Here is a 12,651-nt window from a genome sequence, read left to right as displayed (position 1 = left end):
TTTCTCCAGTTCCTGGCTGCCCTGATAAGACAATTGTGCCTGCTTCTAACACAAAGGTCTATTTACTTAAGACAGAATTGAGAGTATAAACCAAAACTAAATGTTGAATCAAGTTATCATAGTTTTTAACCCCAGAACTGTGAGATGCTGAGGCATAGGGCATTGCCCCAAGTTCAGTGTCAAGGCTGGGATACATAGGAAGTTTAGGACTAGCCTTGACTATATTAAATCTTGTCTCAAAATGAGAGGCTCTCTGACCTGATTGAGGCCCACACTTAAAATAAACAGATATGGGGGTGCACATCCAAAATCCAGCACTCCTACATCAATATATAAGGTGCAGGTATTAAATACTGCCCAGAACATTAAAGAGCCAACTCGCCTGGAATACAACATTTCACAGGAGCAGAAACAAAAAGGCCTGTAGTGATTTTCTTTACATAAGGGAATCTATCCAATACTCTGATGTTTACATATAATCCAAAAGGAAAAAGCAATAAAAACAACTTCCTACCAAGTAATCCGTGCTCCTTATTATTGTACACATTCACTTCCTCCTCACAGGTCTATTTATTTCCTTGGATTGTTAAGGTCCACATACATCCTCCCCAATAACGAGAAACTCTACAAAACAAAGGCACAATCACGCTTGTCGGATGTAGTTATATTATCTTGATGACTGTGCCTTGATCGTCCGCATCCTTTCTCTGTGCTCTTATCTTGTAAGATCACATCCTGATGTCAGACTCTATTCTCCATAGTCTGATTCACGAGGAGTTATTAGAAAAGACCTGCTTTAAAGACCTGTCTCCTTAGGAATGATTATACACACAAAAAGCAGCTCTTGGATAATTGAGAGTCTGGGGAAAGAAGTCAACCATTTTAATGGTTATCTATGTGCAGTCAGCGGCGGTTGATTTCTCTCTTTTTTTTTTTTTTTTCAGACATTTCAGGGCTCCAGGCAAGCTCAGGCCTTGTATCCAAAGAAACACGAAATTTATCTACTTCCATTGTTTGAATGTTTATGGTCTAATAAATCATAAGTCATCCTATAGCCTTTCCTTCATATCTGCCTACTCATGACAAAAGAAGAGGATGTTATCCCATCCTCTATCAGTTTTGTGCAAAAGTAGCAGAGTTGTCAGAACAGTAGAAAGTTCCCTGTGATCAAAACTAAGATAGAAAAGGTCCTCAGTAAGAAAGGAGCTTCTGATGTACTGAGTTTGAAAGTTCATGATGGAGCCTACAGTGTGTATTAGTGTTACACTTAGCAAGGGAGAGTTGATGCTACCTATCTGGTAAAAAAAAAGGATTGCAAATAGTTTGTTGGAGTCACAAATACAAGATGAGTTAAGATGTGAGGAAGAAAGAATAGGAAAACAGACAGACTCCAGTGATCTATGAGAGTTCTGTTGGTATGCCTTGAAAGTTGTCTCTGGCCCTCCCCTTTACAAATCCAAAGATCGCCGCTCTTTGAGATGTGAGGGGTAACTTCTTGGAGAAAAGAATCGAAAAAGTGTCCCTAGGAGCAGAAATTGATGTATAAACAAAAACAAAAAGAGTTCAAATGTAGGTGACTTTGACCTTCTAGAGTTCATGGTAACACACTGATAGACCCAAGATAAAGCTGGCTGTGCTTCTGAGGGCTGATTCTTAACCACCCACTCTGTTGTAGTGTACAGGTTAAATGAGATGGAGAGGTACAAATCCTTACCTCTTACTGAACTCCTAACCTAATTGTTTGGTTCCAGCTTTCAAATTCTTCCTCTGTTAGCCCGTTCTTCATGCCTGCCAAATACCAGAAAGAATTTTGAAGAAGGAAAGATTGATTTTGGCTTATGAGTTCAGAGGTTGTGGTCAGCTGGAGTCACTATTTCTGGTCCAGGGTGAGGCAGAAGGTTGGGGCTGAAGCTATGGAGCACTCACAAAAAAGGAACCTAACATGACTGCCCTCCAAAAGACCCAACAAGCAGCTGAAAGAGTCAGATGCAGATATGTGCACCCAACCAATCGACCAAACCTGCTGACCCCTGTGGATGAATTAGAGGAAAGCTGGAAGAAGCTGAGGTGGAGGGCAATCCTGTAGGAGGACCAGCAGTCTCAATTAACCTGGAACCCTGAGATCTCTCAAACACTGGACCACCAACCAGGCAGCATACACGAGCTGATATGAGGCCCCCAACACATATACAGCAGAGGACTGCTGGGTCTGAGTTCAGTCAGAAAAGATACACCTAACACTCAAGAGACTGGAGGCCCCAGGGAGTTTGCAGATCTAGTGGGGCAGGGTATGGGAGTGGGGACATCCTTATAAAGACAGGAGGTGGGGAGGAAGTATGAGATGTGGAACAGCAGAAGGGTAGAATAGAAGGGGAATAAAATCTGGAGTGTAAAACAATAAAAAAAATAAGAGATTAAAAATAAAACACCAGGAATATCACCACAGCAGCAGGAAAAGTCGATCAAGTCATCAGCAAAAAGTATCTTTCCAAGTTTTCCCACCTCCTCCAATGAGCCCCCTACCTTCTACTTTCTGCCACCTCCTAGGAGATCCAAGGAACCCATCAAGGGACTAAATCTTTTATGAAGTCAAAGCCCACATGACATAATCACTTCACAAAAGGCTTACTTTGTGCAGTGCTGCTTTGGGAACAAAGAGGTCAGTGACAAGACATTCACTGGGGACATTCAGTGTCTATGTCTTTGCATTTGTGAAGAGTATATTCTGCTCAGTTGCATCTAATCCGAATGTAAATATTTTTAAGACATCAACTCCCAGAGCTCAGAGTTCAGAGAAAGTGGATTTGGGGATCCAAAACCACACCTGTACATGCGTCTACAGACTGTGTGCCTAGCTGGTCTCTCCCTCGGCAGCTCAGTAAAATGTCCACTTTAAGACTCCAATTCTCATTAACACAGTTCACCTATACCATGGCGACAATTCCGTTACATATGTTTCTAAAGGTGCAGTGCGAAGGAGCCCTCGAGAAGCAGTTTCAAGCGGGCAACTGATTTCTCTCATTTTGTCTGATGAGAATAAGCTGTGCATTGAGCGCTGGAGGTGAGAAGTGAATTTCCTTGGCTCTCTGCTCGCTTTACTCTGTACTTCACAGAGGTACATTTCACTGCACAGAAGGGATCCCTGAGAGTTTTATACAATGTGGCCACTTAATGTCAGCAGCATCTGAAACTGAGCTGACAAAAACAGCAAACTGTGGGAGAATTCAGCAATGCTGGAGTTCAGAGAAAGCATCTTAGTCTCCAGCATGATGCCTAAGGGATTTCCAAGGGCAATCTGCGTTCCATCCTCTGTCCATCTTGTATGCAGACACTGGAGCGACTAAGGTGAATTCAGTTCTGTGTTGATATTCAAGTGAGGGCTAAGTAAGGCTCTACTTTACCCAATCTGTTTGTTCGACAAATTGTCTAACAAAACAAGTTGCCTGATGCTGGCCAACACATTCTGGACTCTTTTTGTCACCTCAGAATAAGGGCCCTTTTTTATCTGACTGTTAGAATGAAAAAAAAAAAAAAAAAAAAAACCCAGAGTAAACTCAGCAATTCCACCCTGTATTCACATCTGTTTGTGTATTTTTTGGAGAGAGAAAGGTAATGTCTGATTTTCCAAGCACCATATCTAAGAAACATATATTTTGTTCATATTTTAGGGTACTTAAATGTCGGGAGCCATCTTGAATAGGCTAAGGCTAGCAGGTGGCCTTCCTGAAGGTGGCCCACCATTTTTACATGGTCTTCAATCGGTGAGCTCAATGCCAAGTTTCAAAGAGACTTCATCTTAGAATTGCTTCTTGCATCTGATATGCCTTTCCTTGTCATTATTAAATTAACATAATAATCCTTGGGCCTTAGCACACCGTATTGATCAAATTCCCTGCAGATCAACATAAAGAGTATCTTTCATGAATTAATGCTGTTTACATGAATGAATAATTCTACAGAATTTGTGATTTGTTTCAAATAATTTTAAGAAGAAAATTTCAAGAGACGGTCTTAGTTGCTTTGCTAGAAAGATGTAATAAAGTTAGAATTGAGAGTAGAATGTGCCCACTCCTCAGCATAGTAAGTAAAGACTGCATAATAAGAAATACAATGCACTTTCATAATTACACTAAAAGGAGAAATAGGCTTGGGACAAATTTGTGTTCAAGAAAAATTATATAGGTCCACGGATAAAGTCACAGGTATGCACTTTGATAAGGCAAGACCAGATAAAAGCTGTTGCCTTGAAATTATAATAAGCATATTAAAATGAAACACTGCTTTGAACTTAATGTCAACATCCTTCTGTAACTCCCATTTTATGTAACATTTATCTCTGAGGTAATTTTCTAAAGAACTTTCTGTCTAAGGAGGTATAAAAAAAGCCATAGAAAAGAAAAAGTTCTTTATTGAATGGTTTGGCTTGAGGGGCTCTGCCCCATCCATTCATGCATCCATCCATCCATCTATCCACCCATATGTATATATCTATTTGTCCACATGTATGTGTATAGGTGTATATCTATGTATGTAAGCATGCATGAATACTTATGGAGTGGATGAGACATGTGGTTGGTCCCAACAAAAATGTGAATGTTTAATGTGTAAATGAGAATGTGAATAAAATATAGAGGTATGGATGAATGTATATGGATCTGTGTATTCACCTGTATAAAGCATCTTAATTATTTTCCTTTCCTTCCTCTCTGCTTAACAAAGAGTTAACCAGCCTAGCCAGAGAGGCTTCCTCTGGCTACCTGGACAAAAAACAAAAGGAGCAACAGCAATAATCTTTTACCTAATCACCCCACTATTAACAACAAGTGTCAGTAGACGCAGAGACCTGCAGTTTCTGCCCTCAGAGTAACTTAAAGTCAAGTTAGGTATGATAGAATACAACCCTACTCTTTCTCAAGACCAAGTCTTACTTACCCCTGCACTCTTCCCCCTCACCTGCTGCAGAGAGGACCCAGCCCAGAGCTAAGCTCCAGACACTTGAAATACAATACCATTGCACTAATTTGTTAGGGTTTCTATAACAAAGTAATGCAAAAAGAAAGGCTTAAACTATAAAGTGTATTGTAATTTTTTCAAGTCTGGAAGCTAAAAGTCCAAAACCTTTTAGCTTCTAAAGGCTATGTCTGTTTATTTCCTTTGATGGCTACAAGGAGAAATCTATTCAATATCTCATATCTAGTTTCTCTTGGTTGACTAGCAACCATTCACATTCTCTCCTTCACAGACACATCACCCAGAGAACTGCCTTTCTGTACAGTCTGTGTCTCAACTTTCTCCTTTCACAAGGGCATCGGTCATATTAAATTAGAGTACTATGAAACTCCAATATTGCTTCATCTTCACTAATTATATTTCTAATGATAATTTTCAGTGGTTACATTTCAATGTGTCCATGATTAAAATGTTAATATGTAATTTTAAGGGGGACTTAACTCGATCGCTGATCATAATTATTTAACATGACTTTATATTTGGTCAGTTATCACTAGATCCACCACACATCACCTGATAACATTATATATTAAGAGGTTTTGTTGTGCTTTTTTTTAAAACTGGCTGATTTTGAATTAATCTTCCTTTTTCTAACTCTGAAAATATTAGTCATAACAATGAGCCATACTAATGGGTTCGTGGGCTACATTCAATATGTCCAAGTAAGAGACGAAGTTCTCACTATTGATAAAGCGTGACTATAAAGGACATTGAGACCCATCATGTTCATTGTCGGGACCTTAGTTAGAGCCACAATGGCATTTGGATCGGCATCAGCATTAGCCCCCATATTGCGTGACTCCAAATCCTAAACGCAGCGGAAGCCAGCAGCACCGTTTACTGGGTGATTAAAATGAAATGTCTCGAACTTTTGCATTTTCATGTTCACCACTCGGGTGATGTGCACAAGAGGAAATACTGATTTGCTCTGAGAAATAGATGTAACAATAAGCACAGTGACAAGAGATTCCCAGACTGAGAATAACTATGTGTCTTCAGATTCATTCCAATCCACTACTGTTTGTATGTGGGAAATATTGTCCGTTGGTAACTCTGTTGAAGCGTTTGTTACTATTTATTTTGTTGGTTTTACTTAGAAAACTCTGTTTAGATATCTAATACTAAAAATGAAGAAATAGTTACATATAGCTCTAGAGCTTTTTTCTTTTTCTTGCAATTCTACAGACTTTCCCTCCTTGAAGAAAAAAAAAAATCATACTTTATAAACTTAATGAGACCATTATTAAAAATCACTTTTTGTTTTGTTAATATGTCCTAAATGAAATGCATCAACATTGGGAAAGCTTTATTTGGACACTGCTGACCACATTCTCAGATTTCTTCCATCCTCAGAGAAATCATTATTTCAGGATTAAAATCAGGGCAGAGTAGAAGCTAAAATGTGCACAGATTTTACAAATTCAAGAAAAAATGACCAAAAACCATAAAAATATGATCTTTACTAACTTCTGTGTTTTCACAGGACAAGCTGCAAAGCAGTTAATAATGACATTATAAAAGTAAGCCTCTGTACATTATGAAGAAAAATGAAAGAAAAAGTCATGAGAAAAACTCAATATACGCTGTAACGAATGGTTACAAGGTTTCCTATTTGCCTTCCCTAATTATAGAACTAAGGTCATTCTCTTTCTACCTGCAATTTAACAATATATTGATGACCTAGATGTGGTTTTGAGCAGAATTATAATCAGATGTTCTAATGAAAACGCATCGCCACTCACATAGAGAAATTCTTAAATATCAAAATTATTTGTAAGAAATACAAAAAAAAATAGGTGAGCCTGCTAAATTATGTTGTTACCAGTTTTATATTTCTAAAAAAGTGAGAGTACTATCCTTTATTATTAGATGTTTAATAATTTAAAGATAAAATGACAAGATATCAGAGATTTGGTTTAACATTTTTGTCTCGGCAGGAAACGAATGGAATCTGGATGAACTAAGACTAGAATTAAGAAAAGTACTTAAAGATATAAAATAGGAAAGGACAGACTCACCAAACTACTATGTTTGCTTTACATCTGTGCTGTGTAGTTTTATGTCAACTTGACACAAGCTAAAGTCATATGAGGGGAGGGAACCTCAATTAAGAAAAATGCCTCTGTAAGATACAGCTGCACACAAGCCTGGAGGGCATTTGCTTCATTAGCAATTGATAGAGGGTTCAACCCACACCTGGGCTGGTGGTCCTGGGTGTCAGAGAATGGGCAAAACAATGACCCACAGTGAACAATGTCTTAGGGAATTGTGAGAGAGGCTCCAGGAAAAAGGCAGAGGGTCTTTTACCTCAGGAGCATTTTGTCCCTGTTCTTGGATGTGATTCCTGTGACAAACATTTGCATTCATTTTATAAGACCTGCTTGTTCTTGCTGGATGTCAGAATACAGTTATAGAATACACTCTGGTCAGTGTACCCTGAATCTGAATATGGCTTTCTGTTGTGCTTTCATGCTTTTCCGGATATAATCTATACACCATGCCAGGCAATTGTGTTAAAATTGGTCTGTCCCAAGAGAGTTCAGGGAAAGGGCTGCTCTGTTAATATTTAATATGTGCTTCCTTGTGTTTATTTGCATGGTTTTTCTGAACTCAAACAACCTTCTTTGGATCATAACTTTCTTTATTTCCTTTGTATATAAAAGTCCACTAAGACTGAAGTAAGATTGTCTACAGGATTAAACCAGAGTGCACCCCATTCTTTCAGGTCCCAAGTCCAGCAGATAAGTTATGCATGGGTGGATGAAAGTTAATAAGTGGAGCCAGAATCAGGAACCTGAATGAAAAGATACAAGAGGATGTGAGGACACCTGCAGAGGATGCAAGCGAGTATTAAAATGGAGAAAGAATGAAGATAACACATAAATGTGTCTATGAGGGGAGACAGGAGAGATGCCCAGAGGGCCAGGAGAATGAAGACAAATATGCAGCAGTGAGGGGTGGGTGGCGGGGAAGGGGACCTCTAGAACATTCCAGACACCAGGAATGTAAGAGGCTCCCAGGACCTAATGGGGATGACCTTAGCTGAAATACTCAAGAGTAGGGAGATGGAACCTAAAGACCACCTCCAGTAGTTAGACATGGCCCCCCAGTTGAGGCAGGGGCCCACCTACCCTTCATCAAAATTCTTGACCCAGAATTGTTCCTGTCTAAAGGAAATGCAGGGAAAAAAAAGCAGAGCCTGAAAGAAAGGTCATCCAGAGACCAGCCCAACTTTGGATCCATCCCATGTAGAGGCACCAAACCTGACACTATTACTGATGCCATGTTGTACTTGCAGATAGGAGACTTGCATGGCTATCCTCTGAAAGGTTCTACCAGCAGCTGACTGAGACAGATGCAGATACTTACAGCCAACCATTGGACTGTGGTTGGAGACTCCTATGGAAGGGTTAGGGGAAGGACTGAAGGAGGTAAAGAGGATTGCAACCCCATAGGAAGAACAACAGTATCAACTAACTGGATCTCACAGAGCTCCCAGAGGCTAACCCACCAACCAAAGAGAATACATGGGCTAGTCCATGGTCTCCACTACGTATGTAGCGCAGGACTGCTTTGTCTGGTCTCAGTGGGAAAGGATGCACTTAATCCCATAAAAACTTGATGCCCCAGGGAAGGGGAATGCTAGTGGGAGTTAGGTAGGAGTGGGTAGTGGGAGCACACTCTCAGAAGCAAAGGGGAAGTGGAAGGGGTGAAGAACTCATGAAGGGGGACCAGGAAGGGGACAACATTTGGAATGTAAATAAATAAAATAATTAATATAAAATAATTTTTAAAAATTTAAAAGATGAGATCTGAAAGTGATCATTATAATATATCTGACCTTGATGAAGCACATGGAAGATTTGGGGAAACCTACCTGACAAGGCCCTTAGAGAAACTTTCAGTCTGTGAGGACAGGACAGCCACTGACTGACAACCTACAAAAATTGAAGCTGTTAGATCTTCAACAACAACAACAAAAAAGATGTGCAACCTGATGCCCATCTTCACTGCACTTTGTAAAATTATCATGCATATGGCATTTGAAGATTGGGATGCCATACCTTGGCTCATGATCCATGAAGCTATTAGATATAGTTTATTTTCTGCTAAGTTCACTATAATATTTTCTTTCAGCAATAGGAAGGCAACACACTCTGACATACTAGAAAGATATCATAATATTCAACTCAGAGAGGTTAATTTGGGGTTAGTTTTATTTTAGAAAATTACTATTTTGAGATATGTAAGCCAAATCAACACCAACCAAATTAAATCTGTATGCTTCAATTAAAGAACCTCACATTCATTTTAACCTTGGTTATTCAATAGATATTTTAAAAACAAGTTAATCATCATTATCCTAATAGGATAAAAAGAATTCCCCAATTATTCATACTATATATTCATTATCTTATATTTACTTCAACAAACATTGCCCAAAAGTAAACTATTTGTCCACATGATGAAAAAAATGCTGTATTAAACACAAGAGTTTTCAGTGTGTTTTGCAAGTTAGCATCAGTGAGCTTTCCAGCAGCAAGTGCCTGTTGGTCTTCTGTCAACCATATTATGTACTCTGGCCTTTCTTACCTATTTCTGATTCTCCAAGTATAAATAGTGCCTCATAAAAACCCACCTGAATGTCAAATGAGTTGGGCATGCACTGAGTCCTTTTAGATCACATATGCCTTTTATTGCTGTGCACCCATGAGGAAAACATTTCTTTAATATCCTGTGGAAAAAAAATATCCTCAATTTTAATTACTAACACCTGACATCGATATGATAGCCCTTGTATTACTGCATCCAGACCATGTTGGTTCATGACAATGATGACTTCCTTTCAAACTCTTCTCTTGGGTATCCCAATACAATAGAATTATAAAGTCCCCAAATTGAGTAAAATAAATACTTTCTCAGTAGGATCAATGAAAGCCCTGAGTAGACAAAAGTTTAGGATAAGAACACTTGGAGAAGTTGGGGAAGGAGTGAATATAAGCAAAATGCAATATTTTAAATTCTTATATATATGTACAAATACATATGAATGTATATATGTGTATGTGTATATGTATATGAAAATATAGCTATGAGTCCATAGGAAAAACAATCAGAATAAGAATGTTGTCTTTCACTCTTCCTTCTTTTGTGTAAAATCTAATACTAATCACAAATAGAGAATTCTAGCAGTCTGTACAATAACCTCAAAGAAGAAAGACTGGAGGCCAGGAGGGAAATGGCTCAGTCAGTCAAGTAACTGTAGCTCAAGAACAAGGACCTCAGCCCAGATCCCCAGGACCCATGTAACTAATTGGAGATGACAGTATGCTCCTGTAAGGGCAATGCTGGAGCTCAGATCATAAGGACATGGGCAGATCCACAAAGCTCACTGGCCAGACAGCCTAGATAAATTATTGATTAATCTAGCTTCAGGTTCAGTGAAAGGCTTTGCCTCCAAAACAAAAATGATCAAAAAAAAAGATGATGCCAAATATTGACCTACACAGACATATATCCACATTTACACATACACCAATAAGTACATACATACAAGTACATGCACACACGACATCTCATCTACCACACACACACACACCATATATATACAACAAAAATAAGAAAATAAGAAAAATTGAATATAAGAACATAGACTCCTGGTGAAGCTATAAGAAAATCTGGTCCATCAAGAAAAAAAATGGACCAAAATAGAAATCAAAGTGTCACTACTACGAATACTGCCTCCCCCTAACAGATACACACCCTTGCTGGGAAACAATTGCTCTCCTCAAGAACAATGCTGAAGGCTGAAAGCTAACTCCATTCTGACTTGGTCAAGTTGGATCTCCCTTCCCAAAAGTCCTTGGTAATTCATTTCCATCTATACTCCAGGCTAAACCAGAGCTTCCTTTCCTCTCTGTTTGCCTCAATTATGGTAGTGAATATCGGAGATAATCAACGTATAAAGAAAGGCTGTTTATACTCATGTTTTTGTAGACCCCTTCCGTTCTCATTTGGCCCTATACTTTGGTGTTCATAGCAAGTCAGCAAACTATGACAAGTAGTGTCCAGGGGGTCAAACCTGCTGACACCCTAATCTCAGAACCAAAGAGAGAGAGAAGAGGAAACAGCCCTTTCGTTCACTTCAAGTGCTCATCCCAAAAAACTAACCGTAAGGTGATATTAAAAAAAAAAAAAAAAAAGACACTATTATAGAAGTATGCTATAAACAGGAACAGAACCATGAATGAAATCAGTGTTAGACACTGGGGTGCATACAAAAGTTACAATGGAGACTTCTAAGTGAAGTCATCACAGAATTTCAGAGTTTGGTTGCATTAGTTCAATATTTTTAAGTGCTACTCATGTACCATCTATGAAAGCAATCCGCTTGCAGGAAGACATATTTCAGGTTGAACAGAGTTAAGGGGAACAGAGCCTCAGCTGCACTCCTCAGAAAATGTCATTCTGCTTTGACCACCATCGCGTGCTCCTGGACAGGGTCCAGTCTTTTTCGTTTCACTATAAATCTGTGCTAGAATTTCCAAACCCCTGCGGTTGCTCACTTCAGAGAAGCCCAAATTGCATGTAGTGAAATTCAGTTTAGAAAGTGATACAGAAGAGTTATTCTGAGCCTTCGAGTCTCCGCGGACCTTGAACAAGCTGTTTCTAAAAGGGCGCGGGAAGGTTAGCAAATTAAACAGATAATGTTTAAATCACTTTCTCCTTTCTGCACCAGGTGTTCTAAAATAGGTTAAACAATAATTTAAAAGAAGCACCGGGTTTGGGAGGATGAGTTATATGGCCACTGCCCTCAAACTTTATCACTGACGTATGCTAAAGAATTATAGACACTAACTTTAAGCTTTAATCTTACCAGAAGCTAAGTGTGCATGGGTGTGTTCTGTCACAAACTGAAGTCAGTAATTACTGCATGTGAAAGGGTACATTTTCTGTACCACTGACTACTCCAAAGGTTTGATTCCTCACTAACACACACCATTTTCTGATTTAATTTGGTTTCCATTATTGCGGTGAACACCATGACCAGTGACACTACTTCACAGGTAGTAGTCCATAATTGAGGAACTGAAGCAGAAGCCTTGGAAGGATGCTGCTTACTGGCATGCTCTCATACTCACATTCTACCTCTCTTACACAACTCAGGCCCGCCTGACTAGGAATGGTACCGCCCACAGTGGATTGGGAGCAAATACATATATCACTGCTATTCAACCAAAGAAATGAAGATTACATTGCCATTTCACCTAATTAAGCAATCTTCCGGAAAAAAAAAAAAATGTTTCTTACGCTAAGGAACAAACATCCTTCTCAGTAGCCTATGTGAAGAGAAGTCAACTTTGGTTTCGTCTGATCTTTTAAGGATGTTCCCCCTGTTACCATACGGTATATGTGTATTTGTGATTTTTTTTGTTCAAAGGAAACTGTAATTTTTTTCCATTTATTGCAGCATTCAGTGTATAATTCATTTAGCACTTCAAAATGAAGTAGGGAGGAGTCATTCGACCTGATAGTCTGATCACCAGGCCCTCACAAAGGAGAGTCAAGACACCGACACCGTGTCTCGGCCTTTCTGCTTGTTCTGTAACAAGTTACAGAACCCCACAGAATCTTTTCTTG

General features: G+C 39.1%; 1 long non-coding RNA gene across 1 annotated transcript in view; it reads right to left on the bottom strand.

Annotated features, from left to right (window-relative positions):
- LOC143434792 (uncharacterized) overlaps nt 1-9,746 on the bottom strand; it is a 45,877-nt gene extending 36,131 nt beyond the window's left edge. Inside the window, exons 1-3 of the long non-coding RNA XR_013104552.1 lie at nt 9,650-9,746; nt 8,888-8,948; nt 1,715-1,788 (exon numbers count right to left, since the gene is read on the bottom strand). This is a non-coding gene — a long non-coding RNA (uncharacterized LOC143434792). The remainder of the gene's footprint in view (nt 1-1,714; nt 1,789-8,887; nt 8,949-9,649) is intronic.
- Nucleotides 9,747-12,651: the final 2,905 nt, after the last annotated feature.

The sequence above is a fragment of the Arvicanthis niloticus genome, chromosome 17, assembly GCF_011762505.2.
Source record: "Arvicanthis niloticus isolate mArvNil1 chromosome 17, mArvNil1.pat.X, whole genome shotgun sequence".
In the NCBI taxonomy this organism is placed as follows: Eukaryota; Metazoa; Chordata; class Mammalia; order Rodentia; family Muridae; genus Arvicanthis; species Arvicanthis niloticus.
The sequence above is the reverse complement of the archived record's forward strand: the minus strand, read 5'-3'. Positions and strand labels throughout refer to the sequence as shown.